Genomic DNA, 19544 nt, shown 5'->3' on the forward strand with positions numbered 1-19544 from the left:
ATTTGTACTTACTGATCAGTCAGGAACAAAGCATACTTAAGACATGAAGAAACGCGGTTGATAGGTTCAACACAGACACAGGGAAACGGCTCGTCCTAAAAACGCAGCACACTTGAGGATCACTTGGCGAGAACGATTCATGGCTGCTCGATGCTTTCGGGACGCGTAAACACGATGCGAAAATTCTCCACGCAAAAACATATTAATCTCAAATTCTAGGTTACCACGTACATGCGTGTCTCGCTGAAACCTGTTCCATGGGAGCCGGCTTTCACCCACGCGCCTCCACACTCTGAACCCTGGGCCACGCGCGGCTTTCGTTTTGGCCAATGCAGAAAATATGAACGATTTTGCATTGAATGCAAAATAAGTTAGAGCTACGTTTACGGATCGCTAACACGTCGTGTGTTAATCACCAGCCTCGTTCAGGAAAAGTGAGTCTGGGATTAAAGGTTTGCAAGAGACGAAGCACAGAGTATTTCCGCGGGTTGAAGTTGGTTCCTTCCTGTTTTCCACAGACACTGGGTAATCGGTACATGCTACTCGTTACTATTCAGTCGAATATGAAAAGACAAAAGAATCATTTCCACTGCTTCAGTTTTCAGTCAGATCCCACACGCGCGCTTAGAGTAACAATGCAAGCACAAAAGAGAAGGGAGCGTTGAAAAGTGGTCTTGAATGGTAATTACAACTTCCTGCAGGACGAAAAATTAGACCGGAAAACACGTACTGCCAAACACAATCACATTCATCTCACTTTACTTAAACCTCCGGGAAGACCGTTGGGTGTCCAGGGACATTGTGCTCCCCAATAGAGAAGAGCCAGACACTCTTAAATGCACGGGAACACTAGAAACCTCTTCCTTCGTATTGGTCTTCATGGTCAAATAACCTAGACGATAACAGGGTGCCTCTACAGTTTCATAAACACAAAATTCCAGACCAAATCATTAGGGCAATTCATGTATTTACACATGCGTTGTGTGTTAAGATGATTTCATTTCAGCTAAGCATCACACTTAGAATCCCATTTAACCAACTTCAAAGCAATAACGAGAAGCTAAGCTGAACATAAATTGACTGCTGGATAGAGGCATCAGGGTGAGCTTTTATGCATTACTTGCCTTGCATTGACTAATGGGGACCAAACAATTATTATTTTACATAAGACTGAATTCATTGAATTGTTGTTTAAATCCACTTTATGCACAGTAAGGCTAATCGGGACTGGACCTACAGCTTAAATTGGGATCCGAACCACTGTGTGCCTCCACCGGGTATTTTTACATAACAATTCATAACAACGGAAGAATAAATAATACATAATTATACAAAATGAAAGTAGGAAACTTATGTATTAATCCTAATATCAACAAAACACAACCCAAAAAATTGGAAGTGGTAAAAGCCAATAGCCACTTAGATTTCTGCTTCTACTTGAAAACACTAGTAGTTCAAAACATGACCCTTTCTCCTAGAGTAGGCTATTTAACATGCAATTTCTACTTGTTAACTACCGGTAATACGCAATATACCAAACTAAAGTGTACTTTGTCCACAACAAATTTCTTGTTCGTTTTCTTTGTTCAAAATCATACTTTTAGTTCACTACTACAAAAATATTCATTTTTAGATAAACACGGTACATTTCCCTTACATTTCCATGACTTTTCCAGAAAAAAAAATTTCCTGACTTTTCCACGTTTTTTCCAGACTGGTAGACTCCCTGGATAAATTTGCTCGAATCCAGAATCCTATGGGTTCTTTGTTTATAGGCTGTGCAAATCTTCCGAAAGCATCACTACATTTATCTTACTGATTCGCAGTTTCCTGCCAGAAGAGTCTGCATCTGGGCGCAGGTGAGGAGCAAACAGTTCTGCCCACCCCAATAGATAAAGGTGTAAAGTTTAGAACCCTTAAACCTAGAGTAGGCAAAAATTGCACAGGTTTGGAGGGATGAGAGAGAAAGGATACAGGGTGATCACAAAGTCCGGAACCAATGGCGGTACTGTTTTCTGATTACATATGAGCTACGAAAGACGATGGAGTGGAGACAGTTCTTTGTGGGCGAGACGGGTGGCAGCAGAGTTCGATAGTAGACATCTGGATTATCTAAGGAAAAGGATACCCACTGGAACAGTTGCTATGGATTCCTAACATTCGAAAGAGAATTCAAGGAAACATGTTGAAACTGGGGTGTAAGGGACCTTCTGGTAAGACACCTTCTTTCTTGCAGGCCACCAAGGCTCTCGCCAATCGTCTTGTCCTGCGTTTGTCCTTGTGTGTCTTGAGTGCCCCTTCATAGCCTCAGCTTCTAATAGGTAATGAGAGTTTATCCTCGGAAACAGAGTTTATAAGTAACGAATAAGTGATTTATTTTAAATTTAGTGAGGAAATTTTTACCTTCTTGGAAAAGATATAACAGAACTCTATTTCCTTGCGAAGGGCGTGTCCTCTTAATTTGTTTAGTTAAGTTTAATTGTGTGACGGGACGGGCAAAAATAGCGTATGTGCCGAGATGACCGATAGTATAAAAATCAATGTATCAATCAACCAACCAGTGTTGAAACTTTTGTGAGATTGGTGGTGAACATGTGAGGCCTTTTGCATCAACAAATCTTGCTGTTCATATTTTTTTCCAGATTGGTTAAAGACACCTCCGCTGTAGAACGAATTGGAGAAGAATTTAAGAAAGAGATGGAGAAGCACAGAAAGAGAGAGAGAAGGAAAAATACAGGCCATAGAAAAAGATAATCTTATCACTTACCGAGTTCTGAAAACATTTATTTCATTCTTAAGAACATCCTACAAAAAGAACAACCATATCTACAAGATTTGGATTTTAATCTTCTATTACTTTACGTCGCTTTTCTTCCTATGTCGTGAGACGAGCACAACCCTATCAAATAAGTTAATATTTCAGTTTATATTTTATATGTATCTTGTTTTTCTAAAACTGAAAGACTGTGTTCTAATAAGAAACACAATTATGGGCAGAAACTGCCAATTGATCAGTATGTACATGTTTTTCTTTTTTTCTTTCTTTCTAATTCTTCTTGATTTAACATATGAAGTTCTATATGTGTAACATTGTTTTAATGTGTAACCATGGAGCTTAAAAAAATTGTTTTGCAGTTTCTAGAAGAATTATTTTATTTAACTAGAAAAATATAGTACTGAGCTAAGTATTGATAATAGGCTGAATCTTCTGATCAGTTGAATATTGAATATTAATCATAGTATTCCGTGTTAGGAATGGAAAATTTTGTGTAGACATTGCTACCATATTTTGTTAATTTTCATATTGTTTAGTTCGGCGAGCTTAAATCTTAATTAGAAATCACTTGATAAGATTTTAATATTAGTTATGTCTCGGTCGCCTAATCGCAACGATGATTGATTGATTGATTGATTTAGTTTATTTTACTTCGCGTTTTGTGCCTCTTGGCTTAATTTGCGAAGATTGGGACGAGTGATGAAATTGATGAATGGACATTCACAAACAACCAAGCCCGAGCGGGATTCGAACCTGGGACGTCGAGCCTCGTTGGCCTTCAAGAAGCAGTTACTGGGGTGAACTACCTAGAAGTTAAGTTGACTTTTCGGTGCCCTACCCCCTCCATCCCCCCAACACACTAACTAACTATAACTCTCTAGTATTCTTAAACCCGAAGGTTCTTGGCTGCACCAACATAGGACTTCCGTCTGTCCCTATCCTAAGCAAGATTTATATACTCTTTTCCATCTCTACCGATTTACTTTAGGTCCATCTCAACGTTGTCCCTCCATCTTTGTCTTGGCCTTCCTACTGGTCTCTTACAATCAGGCTCCCCCACAAAAATCCCGTAAACTCCTTTTTCGTCTCCCTTTCGTGCCACATGGCCTGCCCACCTAGTCTTCTTGTTTTAATCATTCTAATAATATCTGGACATGAATACAAATTATGTACTTTTAAATTATGTAACCTTCTCCACTCACCTGTCTCCTCATCCCTTCTAGTTACAAATACTTCCCTAAGGATTTCTAAGTTCCTCTTTCACTGTAAGGGACCAAGTTTCGCATCCATATAATACAGGCAAATTTCTGTTTTGTAAATTTTAGTTTCTTAGATATTATACGAGAAAATAAAAGTTTAAAGAGACAAAAGTAATACGCGTTTTCTGATTTTTTAAAATTATTTCTTTAATATTATTTTCATTTGTTAGTATTACTCCTAACTACTTGAATTTGGAAACTGGTTCAAACGAGTTGTTATCAATCATTAGATTTTGATTATTACCTAACACTTGGTTTCGGCCTGTAACCATATATTTAGTTTTTCTCTTTGCTAACTTCCAAATCTCTCTCTTTAGCGGTTTTTAAAGTACTTTAACATTATTCTTAATTGTATTTACATCATCCCACAAACTCTAAAAAAAATTGCAAACGCACCTCTCAATGCATACCTCTGCAACACAGTAGACAAATCGAAGCCCTTCTCTAACGCAACAAAGAAACGGCACTCTGGTGGAGACGAGGAGACGGGTCCTCCAAACAGCTGAGAAGACGCCAAAAACTTTGGCATCGGCGCAAGTCGTGGCGAGTTAAGAATGCGAAAAACACTGCTCCTTCGCGATTTACTCGCTTACGAGGTTCAAGATCAACGCCCGGAACTTGAGGGCAGTCAGGTGACTTCGCGAAACTCGCAGGTATCTATGATATTTGCACCGGGAGATAACGACGGGTATTTTAAACACCCTTCTGCGCCACCGACGAAACTCGTGCGTGGGAGAATTTACAGCGCTGATGCCTGAATCGAAAAGTAATTAACGCATTTCTACTTGAGCAGGAAAACACGACGAAAATTTGTGGTGACTACGGAAGATGCGTTTCCGAACGTTGGGAAATAAATTCACTAGTTTCAAGAATTTCCAGCGTTTTCGCATTGCACGAGTGAAAACGAAGTAGTATATTAATTAATTGCTACGACTCACCACTGTCCAAAGTCATGTTAGGCCCTATTTAGATGAAAGCATTTCCCTTAGCATAAATGCTTCCCAAAATCATATGGCTTTTTTTTTATAGCGGACAATACTTTACATGGAACCATTTCCTGTAGCATTCCGGTTAGCTTTGGCAATTTCGATGCGAAGCGTGCAGAGAAAGTCAGATAATACACTCCTCACAAAAAGTTTGGGATATTGTTATATTAGCTACAAGATTGGAATATTATTACATTGTGCAATAAGTGCTAGGCACGGTGGCATATGTCGGCGAAAAGACGAAAACGTCCACCAGTCAGATATTATGTGTTGTTGCATTACAAGGCTGTGTCTATCCCCTGTTGTCTAGCGTAACAATATTCCAAACTTTTTGTGAGGAGTGTAGCTATATATAGCACGAAAGGCATACTAGATCAGCCAGTGCCCGATGTTGACAATGGAAACAACTAATGTATTCTTCCATGCGTGTACTGTATACGCTTTAATGTATGTATTTAAACAGCGCCACGTAATAACTTTTTTGTAGAAAACGTTTTTACTCTCGGTTCAATAGTTTTCGGCTTTTACAAATGTGAAGTGATCCATTGTTTACACCTCACTCGGCCGCCATTACAACTTCTCTCGTGACCTAGAGGTCGCTTCTGATTGGTTATGCTACGGAAATAGAACCGATTCTATCCTTGAGAAATGTCATGAAATATGCCATTGCATCTGAAATGCCGTAAGATTTCTCACTTTACACGGTAGTATTTTGGTCATGGCATTAATGTTAAGGAAAATGCGGGCTACATTCAAAAGTTCTGCAGAATTTCAAGGAGGTGCAAAATCGGTCGTGTTACAAAATAAGTGAAACACACGATTACACAGTTGAATCTACTTGTCCATATGATTACCTAGTCTTACCATAAATACTGTCCCAAAGTTGTAAGTAAATAGACACAAAATGGTGAGAGATATTGTAATATCAGAATAACATGAGGTGCATGGATGCATTATGAACCAAAATCACAAATAATTATTCGAAATGACCACCTTTAGCACTGACACACTTCTGAAGTCTTCGTGGCCACTCATCAATGGAATTACGCAACACATCAAGTGGAAACTCCGCAGCTGCCTTCTGAAGAGACCGCTTTAAACTGTCAATATTGGGATGTCTCTTCTTGCAAGCCATCTCCTGAAGCTTGGACCACAATTTGTAGTCCAAAGGGTTTAAGTCTGGACTGGCAGAGGGCCAATCTGACGTGGAAATGAAGTCAGGAACATTTGCCTCCAACCACTGCTGGGTGGTGAGTGCTTTGTGTGCTGGAGCTGTCCCCTGCTGTAAGCTCTAGTTCTCTCCATGGAAGATGGTGTCGGTAAGATTCTTGCATCGTTCTTCAAGCACTGTCTGCTGGTACACTTTGGCTGATGTTTTTACCCCTTTTTCACAGAAATGGAGCGTGCCCTCATAGCAAATGTTCCAGACTTCATTTCCACTTAAGATTGGCCTTCTGCAAGTCCGGACCTATACCCTTTGGACTACAAATTCTGGTCCAACCTTCAGGAGATGGCTTGGAAGAACAGACATCCCAATATTGAAAGTTTAAAGCGGTCGGTCTCTTCTGAAGGCAGTTGCTCATTTTCCAGTCGATGTGTTGCGTAATTCAATTGATGCGTGGCCACGAAGACTTCAGAAGTGTGTCAGTGCTAAAGGTGGCCATTTCGAATAATTATTTGTGATTTTGGTTCATAATGCATCCATGCACCTCATGTTATTCTGATATTACAATATCTCTCACCATTTTGTGTCTATTTACTTACAACTTTGGGACAGTATTTATGGTAAGACTAGGTATATAACTGCAGTTGTTACAGTTCATGATCGTTACTACGAAGGTGTGAAAACTGCTCGCGTTACCATGTAAATACAGAAAAGAAGTAACTAACTGAACACAATCGATTAAGAATATAATTTAAGTATTTAGTGAACTGAAGGCGAGAAAAGGCAGTTCCTGTGATAAAATGCCAGCAGACTTAACATCTTGGTAAAATAATGACATGAGCCGTATTCTTTTCCCACTAAAACTAAATTCACACGGTTTTCGATTTACTTACATTTTTTTAAGCATATCAAAAAAATTGTTCAATGTGTCACACGATAATACTCCTGCATTTTTCCAACAACTCTGAGCATAACCAATCTTGTAAACTTCCATGTACACTTACTTAGCATTCCGGCTACTATTAATATTTCACAGTTACGCAATTGGACAAAAATATGTTATCTATGAAAATACGGTATACGTCACTACGCGCTGCAATTACTATAAGATACGGAGAATAGATATGGACAGGACATTGGCCTACTGATAACGTCCATGCAATCGTTTACAAATAAGAGGAGACGATTCTCCACTGCTTACGTTAGCTGTAATTAAAATGTAGTCATTTGGATAGGAAATCGGAAGGAGTTGAAGGGCACAAAATAATCACGTGCAATGATAATCAAGATACCGAGAACGAGAGATGATGCTAATTCGAAGATATCCAAGTTCCCGGAGTCATGCAATTTCTTCCCAGATATAAATACGTGGTGAGCTACCACTTTTATGTGACAATTTCTTGGTTCGTAAAAACATCATGATGCTATTATATTTAATAGGCAGATGGACGTGGCAATCAAAATAACTTATGTCGATTTAAACTTCCATTATCAAGATGTAATGTAAAAAAATTCACCGTGACTTTACGGTGATATGCAGCTCGCGCGCCAGTGACCTCACAGTCAAATTGAAGTGCTTCGATTAATTGCACCGTAATCTTGCACACATTTTGCAGTTTCACTTACGTTTCAAGTACAGACATTTCACAGTAATTTTACAGAAAATTTCCTGATAGCAACAGTGTGTGTTTTGTTATTTTGCATGAATTTTCACTGTAACAATATTAATAAACACCATTCAAAGATTACGAGATTAATGTACTTTCACCGATGACTGTAAAAGAAATTTAATCTGAACGCGATTCACTAATCCTACAACAAGATGTGGTGTCGCCAGTGGAAACTTGAAATGAATCCTCAGAAATGCTCCGGCCTCACCATTTCCTTAAAATACAATCCCATCAAAAATGTTTCATCTAAAAAAGGTCTTGGTGTTATCGTCGATGAAAATCTAAACTTCAATGACCACATTACATATACTACTAAACGAGCCATGCGTCTCCTTGGCATTCTGTATAGATTCCCTGAAATACATAACCAATCAACCATTAGCATATTTTTCAAATCCTTTCTCTCTTCCATTCTTGAATACTGCTCTCCCAACTGGACCATGGCTTCTAAAACTAATCTTTCCAGGATTGATTCTGTCCTCAGCAGTTTCCTCGCCATATAATTCCTTCTCTCAGACAACTCCATAAAACAGATATTATGTCTATTTTGAACATCCAGTTACCACACACTCGTCACGAACTAGCAGACATGAAATTTTTGCATAAAATCATTGATGGCAAAATTAAACCCGAATTCCTTGTCAACCAATTTCATCTACGAGTCCCCGCACTGCCAACCCGCAACGTAAAGCTCTTTCACATTCCTGCTACAAGGCTCTCTCTCCTACAGCGGTCTCTTTGCTATAGGCTCCCCCACTTATATAATAACCTGCCTGTAAATACAGATATTTTCTTGTCAGAACACAGTTTCCGACAATCACTAAGAATATATATGTAACAATTTATGTTTTGCATCTGCCATCTTGTATTGTCTTTTATTTTTTCTTGTTGCTACAGTTTCAGTATAAAATGGTCTTTCAGTACTGTATCTGAAACTTTAAGTAAATAAAAAAAAAGTTATTCTCATATGTACAATTCCTTGTGTACATAATTCTATACATTCTTTAAAGTGATATAAATGAGATTTTCTTTTTAAATCACCCGATTTAAATCAAACTACCTTGACATAAAGTGGACTTAAACCTCATCCTCACCATGCGGAAGACTTGTGAGGGTTTGCGAGTCGCGAGGTGAACAGTCAGGTGATGAGTCGTGAAGCTGAGGGAGGTTGATTTAAAATGAACACCTCTGCTTAACCAATAATTTTACTCGTCTAAGAAGAAAACTTAACCAATATTCACTTTATTCCCGGAAAGCAACGAACTTCCAATCAGTAACGCCTACACCATGAAAAGCGAAAACACAAGTCATAAGTTGCGTATCAGGAAAAGCTGATAAAATATCCGTCCGTCGGCATCAACCGCTAACTACTCAAACTACCAGATCTACAAACACATGTAGCTTTGGACTGATAGCCTTACCAAATAAATATTGAATGTTAGAAGTTAGCTTGGTGAGAGCATCGTCTGATAAACAACAACTATTACCGATAAAGGACACAATTGGTACACCAGCGAACCTACCATACAGAAGACACCAAGTAAGCAAGTTTGTTCAGGAATCCGTAACCAATGCATACGGATGTACCATATTCGGTAGGGGCTTATGGAAATCGAGACCAATCCGAGACACGGTGCCAGAGAATCTCGGTCTTGTTCATGTGTTTCATTGAACCAAATAATTTAACTATGCGATTTCTTCGGACATAAAGTCGTTTTCCTTAATGACATTTTACGCTGTTGAAAAGTTTGTGCTATAACACCCTGCATATTATGTTCACACACTATATTTCGATACTCGACACCTAGAGGGAGGTTTATAAAGCGACAGAGTTCGCGCACCGCGGTACGACGCCAGGGGTGTCGGGTTTGAATCCCGGCCTGGGCAGGAGTATCATCAATTTCATCATATCATTGCTCAAACTCGTCGTCGTGATTTGCCAAAACAGGCAGAAAAGCTACGTAAAATAACCAAAAAAGTGATAACGACTCAGGCATTTACAAATGATCTTTGAAGTTTGCAAGCAGAAGCAATAAAAATATTTCCCATGCCCATGCCAGGATTCGAGCCCCGGACCCCTGGCGTCGTAGCGCGAAAGACAAGATTTGTATTAAAGCAAAGAAAATCATATGTTTACTCTTGGTAGTAAAAGTATCGTACGAAATGTCCTTTCTTTCAAGTTTTACGAATCTAATGGTAACAAGATAGACTCACACTGTCCATTCACCTGATTCAAGGAACTCTGAAACCTATTGCAAGGGAAATGCAGATTTAGAAAAAGTCTAATCAATTATTTTACAAACTATTCTTATATCTGAGTACTTTCTTACAATGTTCTGCACAAACAAAATGGCTGCAAACATTGCAAAATGTTCTCACTTTCTTGTCTCTCTGTTTTGGGCAAATATAACATTGTTGCTTCTTAGCCAGTTCGATTTCCAAGTTGCATTCCACAGCTTTGTATTATTAGAACAGAGAATTAGGTGGAAGGCGTAACAATAGCAACAATCAAATGACGAAAAAATGCAGTTACACAGGTACCATGGGATCCAATTGGACCCCAGGCATGAAGATTTCACTCCGTACCGAATACGGATCGAGAAATGTACAATATTTTCTATGCATCAGTAAATATTAAAGAGCAAATACACAAGTGGGTGTAACAAAACTTGAGCTGTTTTGAAGGCAGGGAGTTTAATTTAAGCAAGGGACCAACACGGGTTAACCTGTCTTGGCCGGGGTTCGAACTCAGAACCTGTCGACTACGGAGTGCGGTGATTGCAATCTTCTCCAGCACTCTTTACGCATCGACCTAATCATATGATTTCGCTTGCAGCAGGTAAGTGCCCCTGGCCACTTACTGCCAGTAACCTGCTCAGTTTCTCGCACCGTGTAAACTACCTTTACAAAACAAAGAAATGACAAGTCCAGTGTACCCAATCCTTTGATAGATAAGATAATGTGCAGTGATTAGATTTAAGTCATAAGTGATAATATGAGAGACTATCGTGTTGTTCGTACAGACATTTTGATCATCTCTCACGTTTTGGGATTGGCTGTATCTAGCATCATGTTGGCTCTGTAGCTTGTATGCTCCATAAGCATGTATCAAGCTGCATGCCGAAGGCTACGTTGTCACAATCAACTTATCTTGTCTCTCTCGGCATACTATGCCTTGGGATCTTGTGTTTGTATTAATACCAGTGTTAACATATAAATAATTTTTAAGCATTACAAGACTACGATCGTTTACTAATGCATTGTTGTATTTTAGTTGCTTTACTCGAATATCTATTTCTCTGCCATTAAGAAGATGAATGATGTTCTAATGTTTTAATGCGCATAACTTTTACTGCTTCAAAAGTAAAAAGTTATTTCAATTTTTCCCATTTTTCGCCCTTTTCCACAGGGTGTCTACAATTTAGTAAAAACAAAATTCCCAGACTTTCTTGTGCAAGAATGACACTACATTCTAACCAAACACCACTTAGACACCCACTAATAAACAAAGTTAGAAGTAATAACAAGAAGGAAAACTGAACACAAATTAAGTGTTTAGATAGGGATGTCACGGGTGAGTTTTTATGTAATACTTGCTATGTATTGACTAATCATAAAAGTTTTCATAAAAATCATAATTGCAGCATAAATAATACATAAATCAGTGAAATTTAGTAATATGTATTAATCCTAGCATGTACCAAAGAAAAACCAAAACGAACAACTGCAACAAGAAAGTGGTAAATGACAATAGCCACTTACTGAGGTAGACTTCTAGGTGAAAATAGTTCAAAATATGACCCCTTTTCCTAGAGTAGTAAATATGCAATTTCTACTGTAACCACTCAGTATGTCGAACTGTAGCATAGTTTGTCCACGACACATTTAAAATTTCTTGCTTTTCTTTTCTTCTACAACCATTTTTAGTGCACTTCCACAAAAATATTGATTTTCCAGAAACACGGCAAATTTCCCACGCATTTCCACTCCGGGTTAGGAGAAAACCGATGAAGGGACACTCACTCAAGGAACATGAAGGCCCAGCATGGACTTGAACCCGAAACCTTGGAAGGTGAAGTTCCGAGTTGAGAACTCAACCACGGTGGCCAAGGTCCACCCAAAGCGGGATCCGAACCACTGCTCAATGTGCTTACAAAGACATCCAAGAAATTGCACCAAGAGAACGGTTCGATGATAGCAACGTAACCCGTTACAGCGGAAATAACGTGCCTGCTAGCATGAGCGACCCGGATTCGATTCACGGATAACACTGGGAATCTTTCCTGCTGTTACATAATCCAAAAGTCAAAGAAGTAATTCAGTGTGCCAGAATATTGCTTGGAACATCACGGGACTGAAGCTCCCCGAAGCGTGAGAACAAATTATAATTCATTCATGTCCTGCCCTTCGATTTCCGGGATAGACTTTTGTGCCTCCATATAGAATTTTCACACGTTAGTTTCTACGGTATTAATAGCTACTGGTTCCACCAAATTGCTGTTTTAACAATGTTCACAAACATTTAATTATTTTTATTTCAATATTACACGGGTGAGACAAAGTGAAAACCTTAAAATTCTACCAAAAAAAGGAACTGCTCGATTTTTTCCATTACATTGCTTGTATGACTAATACGAATATAAATTACAGGAATTCTAGTGTGCGTTTCAACGATTGCATAACAATTTCAAGTCCCCTAGCTGGCAGAACAACTGATCAGCAAATTAGAGGAAAATGCGCCCACACGACCACTACAATAAACTTTAAAAAAAAATAGTAGTAGGGTAAAGACCCCGAATATGAGACCCTTTTGGTAGAATTCGATTTACTTGTTAATTAAAACATAAACGATTGATTTTTTAAAAAAAATATATTTTGTAGGGAGTCTATTTCATGATACAAGGTATTGGAATATAAAAATAAGTAACAACCATAAGTTATAAACAAAAAAATGAACACAAGTGCTACTGAGCTATTTTTATAGGGGGTACCGAATAAGAGACCCCGACCTTGTTTGGGTTATATGAATCATTTGAATCTTTGAACTAAATTATTTTTTAAATAAATGAACTAAGTTATTTTCTTACCCAACTATAAGTGAAACGATATTATTTTTACACCATGTTTAAAAAGATTAGGCTATTCTAAAAAAAGAAACTGACTATTTTTAGCATGCTAAAAATACAAAACAAAATGTTCCTTCTATGCTATCCTAGTAGCTGTCCTGTTGTCATCAAAATTGGTTAACTTCAAATGAAACTGTGAAAAGACCTACATTGTGTTACAAATGAAGTAGCTACCTGGTAGAAACGAAGTTCATCATGCGTTTACTTTTGATTTTTGCACATGGAACACACAAATGTGGCATCTGCACCACAATGAGCATGAGCCCACTCTTCACCACATTGATCTTTGGAATACGATGAACCACAAAATACACATTCTGTATCATATTCATCTTCATCTAATTCTAAACTGTCAGATGATTCTGCTAATGAGAAAGATTCTTCAGACTCATCTGTGGATTCTTCACATTTCTATGATACAACCTTCCTCTTCTTACGTGAAGTAGAACGCGAGTAATCTGATTGCTGCTATTTGTTTACCTCAGTAGGCTTCCTACTGTGAGTGCCTGTAACAACCCCACCAAACAGGTTCTTCTTCATTTCCTTCTTCCATTTCTTCGAATTATCTGCAAGTCTTTTTTGTATGGTGTTGTTGTTATAACTACTGGTTGATACACTACGCGAGATTTCCCGGAGTTGGTAAGAGATGGGCTGTCTAGTGTGGGCAGTGGCTCAATGTCTTCTGGCATTACAATGGCATCGTCATCAGGGGGTGGTACTGTTGAAGACTGCGTAGCCTGAATAGGACTGCTTTCAGGCTCCTGTTCCTGTTCAAGTTGGCCTAACCTGTGGCAGCTTGGTTGGGGATCCACGTAACGTTTGGGTAGTTCAACTGACTGACCTGTTACATTCCTCTTTTCTTTTTAGAGATGACAGAGTGTATTGCAAATTCTTCATCACGAAAAATGTATCTATTACAAGGGAATAAACCAGTCTTTCGAAATGCATTAACAGATGTTTCCATAGTAGCTGCTCTGTTGTATGCACCTGACAATATTCTGGCAATTTTAGTTATTTTTAGTGGATTTCCTGGATTCTGATGCAACCATGTTTCAACTACTTGCGCGAAAAAATGTTTTGAAGGGAAACATGAAACCTACGTCTAGAGGCTGCATTTTATGCGTCGAGTGTGGCGGTAAACAGATAATGGAAACATTGTGTTCTTTCGCTTTTTCAATCACTGCTATATTTCTTACGTGGGAGTAGTGACTGTCTATAACCAGAAGCACAGGTTCTTGGTAACATAATTGCAACGTAACTCCCAAATTAGGAAAAGCAATGATGAAAATCAACGTAAAATATTAGATATATTTTGTGACTCCTAATATGAGACCCTTCATTATTATAGTAGTCCTATTATGAGACCGGTCTCATATATTGAACCTCTTCCAGGTCTCATAATAGGACCTTCGCAGGGTAAACAAATGAACAACGCTATATCTCTTACAAGTGGACGAAAACTAGCAACTAATTACATGGTACAACACACACACTCACCACTACGAAACACAGTAAAAAGGGGATCAGTAAGAAATTACCTTATCCATTTTCAGCAGCTAATTTCCAAACTGCAGCAAAATTTCCACGAGCACGCATTCTTTTTCACATTCGCTGCGTCACCAACTCTACACACAAGGAGCTCACGTGACTTCCAGTGCAATGGCGCGATTCCTCCTTGTGTTTCAGCTGCTTTCCACTAGGGTGCAGCTCTTTGTTTACGAGATACATGGGGGTCTCATTTTAGGTGCCTATCCTCATATTCGGGGTCTTTACCCTAGTATTGAAAAAACATGTATTAGATCGAACATATAAAATACTGAAAGTAATCATTAACATTCGTATCTATGTTACTTTCTCGAAAACCATGCCAGTGGATGATTAGTTAATGAGGGGGTCAGTTGCTTTTGTCCCGTACTATGTCATAGATGGACTAATTTGGCCAGGACTTGCAGTTTAAAGTGGGATCCGAACAATTGTGCAATGCCCTGTACCTCGACCGGGAATCGAACCCGATGGTCCTTGTTTAAGAGGCAACAGCGTTACCACTACGCCATCGGGAGAACTCGAGATCGGGATTGGATTAAAAAACCTGGAATAAGTTAATACCCTAATATGACACAATATTGCCAAAAGCAAATTTGATGAGTAGGTTATGAACAATATGTTAAAAATTTGCTGTGTGCATCAGTTTTTCTGATTCTCCGTTTTTGACGCCTGCGGCAGCCTTTCTTCGATGTCGGCAGTTATACTGAAGGTCAAGTGCCAGTTCATACATTTTCTAGTTCAATGGCGCTCACCATGATTTATACATACCCGCGAGGCAACGCCGTCATTATGAGAAAGAATAGCCGCAACTATTCTGGAAGGTTGTTCAACAAGTAACGATTTTTGCTTGCCTCGGTGGCAGTTACGGTAATGTGTGTTAAAAGGCGAAGGGAGTTAAAAGTTTGTCAAACTTTGTTTTAAGTCCACCTGGATGCTCACATGGGCTAACCTGAACTACACCTACAGTTTAAAGCAGGGTTGTTAAAGGGTCAAGGAATTCTAAATAAATTCAATTCCGGTCCAGGAGAGAAAACCAGCAAGCGTAAATGAGTCCTGGACCGTAAAAAAACTTTTTTATCTGTAAAATATTTCAATTTGGTCCAGGAACATTTTCTCCGGATGTTTAAATACGGTCCAGGAACCTTTTTCCACATAAATTTAAAAACAGTCCAGGAACCTCTTTTCAAGATGACTTAAAATACTAGGAACCTTTTTTCAATGAAACAATACGCAAATTGGACCGAATTTAAATTGCGCGAGAAAAAAGGTATGGGTCCTGTTGCGGAACCCAACAGAACCCGTTAGGATTTATGAGTTCGTGGATCTTTAACCAGCCTGGTTTTAAGTGCACTGTGCATCACAGGGATCACTTTGCGCCCCTTTATTGCAATAAGACACGTTTCCAAAACTCCGTCGGAGAGGAGACAGGCTGTCCAAATAATCCATACTGCAATATACTACGCTAGATATAAGTGTAGTCGACTCGGTTAGCCGAGTGTGTTCAGTGGTCGACTCGCGCTATCAAAAGTTTCGGATTGGATTCGCGTCCCGGACGCTGGTGTGCTCTTGTGATACTGTCCATTATTTCATCGCTCTGTCGCGATTACCCAGAAGTGAAAGAAAAGTGAGGCAAAATATTGAGATGAGAAAGGGGGAGGACCTCTGTGACGGAGTGGTTTGCACATCGCGCTACGGCGCCAGTCCAGGGTTTCAATCCCGGTCTGGGTATGGTGGTATTTTTTGTGAGTATCGTTTCATCAATTTCATATCACTCACCGTCGCGATTAGCCAAAGTGGAAGTAAAGCGACGTAACAAACAGAGAATACCAGTGTTAGAAACACGCTTCCAAAGGTTCCGATTTCAAGTCCCGACCAGCAAATGTTTTATCGTTTCTTCGGTAATTTTAAGCGGCTTTTCTATCTCTTACGTTAATCGCGACGATGAGGATAAAACATTAACTGATGAAATTGATGATGGGACAAACGGAATGATACAGCCACGCCTTAACAAAGAGAGAGAGATTTGGCTTCGTAGCGCTTTATGTTGACCACTCCACCACATGATTCATCACGTTTTTCTATCGACGCGCCAGTTATTCTCATCGCCAGTAGCGTCCCCAACGGTGACGCAAAGTTGCTTATATTGATTAGGGTCATCTCTATAAAATAGAATAGGTTTTTCTGGTTATTGGCATTCTGACGTTAACGTCCTTCATGTTTAGAGTAATGGTAACGATGAGGATGAATAATGATGAAATAGATGAAGGAATGGACACATTACAATGCTAAGGTTCTCAAACCTAATTCGCTCACTTTCCCCAGGTACAGACCGGGAACTGAACTCTAAAACATTTGGAATGGGGAGGTGAAACGAGCGCTCCATAAGCGCTTAGACACCGCCAAGGTAAATAAATCCTTCACTACCGCTTTGTTAAGTATTTGGGTAACATTTTATTTGTTACTCCAGTTACAAAGAATGTGTAAATCATATTAAAAATGTGTACTTGTAGGAAAAGTTTTAAAGCAGCCATGAAACTGAAAATGCAAATACGTATTCACAATAAAAGTAACGTTGAAAAATCCAGGCCCCTAAGGATGACGCGTGCCACGTTCTACGAAGTGTAATGCAGGCTTGCTGAAACACATCAAAGCTATTAAGGCGGATTGTCCCATGATAAAATGGGGAAAACTCAACTAGCAGCTTGCGTAACATTTCCACAAAACCATGTGTTTCCGCAATTTGCAAGCAAACTTTGGTTTTTGTGTTCTTTAAAAATAAGCATTATGTGATGTCTTACAGTATGACGAAAGCACTTCGCACGAGTTTATTACTAAATAGTTGACCGAAACCTTTAACATTATCTAAAATATGATGGCAAATTTTCAATGACCTGTTCTTTAAACAGTGTGCAGTACGCATCCACCGGGTCTCTTCCGAAATTCTAGCAAATTACATGTCTCTACGTGAAAATTTCAGCGAAAAATGCAGGCTCTACCAGGCCTCGAACCCGTGTCACTTGACATATCAACCTATTGTACTACCGACCTAGTTTTGGCTGATTTTTTGCTGCTGCAGTTATGCAGTGCGTGGATATGGTAGAATGTTTGTTAGCATGTAATAACAACATGTAAAAATAAACTACAGGCTGTTTTACTACCCGAATCAATTATTTCGCTCCATATATTCACAGCGAAGGAAGAATGCTGTGAACAAGGCATTCTGACGTTTGGTCACAAACACTGATAACGTCTAACGAATTCTCTTCACACGCAATAAAATCCGGAAGCTTCAAGAGAATTAAATATGCCAATGTAATGAGTTTCCTTATACAGTTACTCACAAGTTTGTACAGATGAATTGCGAGAAGAAAAAGATAGCAAAAATTACAAGCCTTAGTGCATTAGGTATTCTCCTTACATGTAGTTAAACACATATAGTGATTTATTTACAACCGTTTGTTTCCCCATAAACTTTATTAATAACGAAAAACGTACATTTTAGTGTAAACAAGCTACTTTTGTGTCACATTTCTGTTAATAAACTTGCAATGAAAACAGAAAAAGAAACAAAGTTACAAAATGAGACAATTTAATAGTTAGAATCATAACCCTTCGCCTTATTAACTGCTTGGAATATCCTGTGCATAGAAGTGACCAAGGTCTTGCAGGTGTCTGGGCTGATTCCCTCCCACTCTAAAACGACGGCCCTCTTCAGATCATCTTCTGACTTGCACTCATGTTTATGGACAAGTATCTTGAAAAATGTCCATAAATGCTCAATCTGATTCAGATCCGAAGTTTGAACTAGTGGTTTCAACTGCATTGGTACATTCAAAACCAACCAGTCCCTGTTGAGTTGAGCAGTATGTTTGCTTTCGTTATCCTGATGGAACGTGAACACACGTGGCACCCCATTTGCTGGGCCCTTTTTTTTTAATGTTATTCTTCAGGATATTATTAGACATGCGTGTCCATGATTCCACCAACGACTTGTATTTTCCCAATTCCCTTAGTCGACATACAGGCCCAGATCATAATAGATCGTCCACCATGTTTTACCGAAGACGTTGCATTGGCAACATTGTCCTGCGTATTTGCCTTCCTCCACACTCTGAACACACCATCTGATCCGGGGAGGTTTATTTTGGTTTAATCTGACAAAATCACGTTGTCCCAAAACTCCTGATTCTTATGTAAAGGCTGTCTAGCAAACCCAACTCTGTCGATACCTTTGCCCTGTACGAAGAACATTGTGAGTAACAGACTAATTGTATATGGGATAGTAGGCGAGGTACTTTCTTCGGCTCTGTCTCCTACTAAAATTACACGCAAAATTAAAAATTTTTAAATAATATCCGAATGTTACATTGCATATGAATACAATAATATTAGAAAATATAACAAAAGCTTAATACTTGGTATAAACCGGATAAATAATTTGAATTATACCGTGATTCAGAATGGCACATCGGATATCAAAATAGCTCATTTCTCTGTTGATGAACCAAACGAAAACTGAGATTATTGAGGTTACCGCTAGATGTCTCCAGTAACTTGTATGCTCCCGTTGTAGTAAGTAAACGAGAAGTCGCACAGCGAACGATCTGGTGACTTAGGAGGCCAACGGCTGGGTACCAGCTGCGGAAGAGCTGAAAAATCCCATTGTACTGCTGTGGGGTCAGTGAGAACGCACATGCTGCGGTGAGAAAGGCAGGAATTCTACTATCTCCTTTATGTTATTCGTCACACTTGTAAGGCATAAAGTACGAGTAAATTCTTATGAGATATTTCTTCAAATTGACTTACCACTGTGGTGTTGTAAACTCCAAATGAGTATATCAAAATTTGAAATCCATCTAATCACTCTGAAACGCGATAACATATGTATGCAAATCGCGTTAGCGGAACAGCAGCTAGTTGTAGAAAATGTATGGTGAAAGTACAGCAGGCCGAAGAACTACTGGGATTTCCAACAATCTACACGCCATGGATGAGCACACCACTTTTCGCGTTTACT

The 19544-nt window shown here is 39.0% G+C and overlaps 1 protein-coding gene across 10 annotated transcripts in view; it reads right to left on the minus strand.

The window, feature by feature from the left end:
- Nucleotides 1-19544, minus strand: part of lqf (epsin homolog lqf) — a 154659-nt gene that overhangs the window by 95390 nt on the left and 39725 nt on the right. Inside the window, exon 1 of one of the 10 annotated variants that reach the window (XM_083144084.1) lies at nt 14521-14538. The exons of 8 other annotated variants lie outside the window; for them this stretch is intronic. The gene's annotated coding sequence lies outside the window, so the exon portion shown is untranslated. Of the gene's footprint in view, nt 1-4445; nt 4464-14520; nt 14539-19544 lie in introns of those variants that run through there. One more of the 10 variants, XM_083144085.1, reaches the window with a different exon arrangement.

Source organism: Lepisma saccharinum, chromosome 22, assembly GCF_977018435.1.
Source record: "Lepisma saccharinum chromosome 22, izLepSacc3.1, whole genome shotgun sequence".
In the NCBI taxonomy this organism is placed as follows: Eukaryota; Metazoa; Arthropoda; class Insecta; order Zygentoma; family Lepismatidae; genus Lepisma; species Lepisma saccharinum.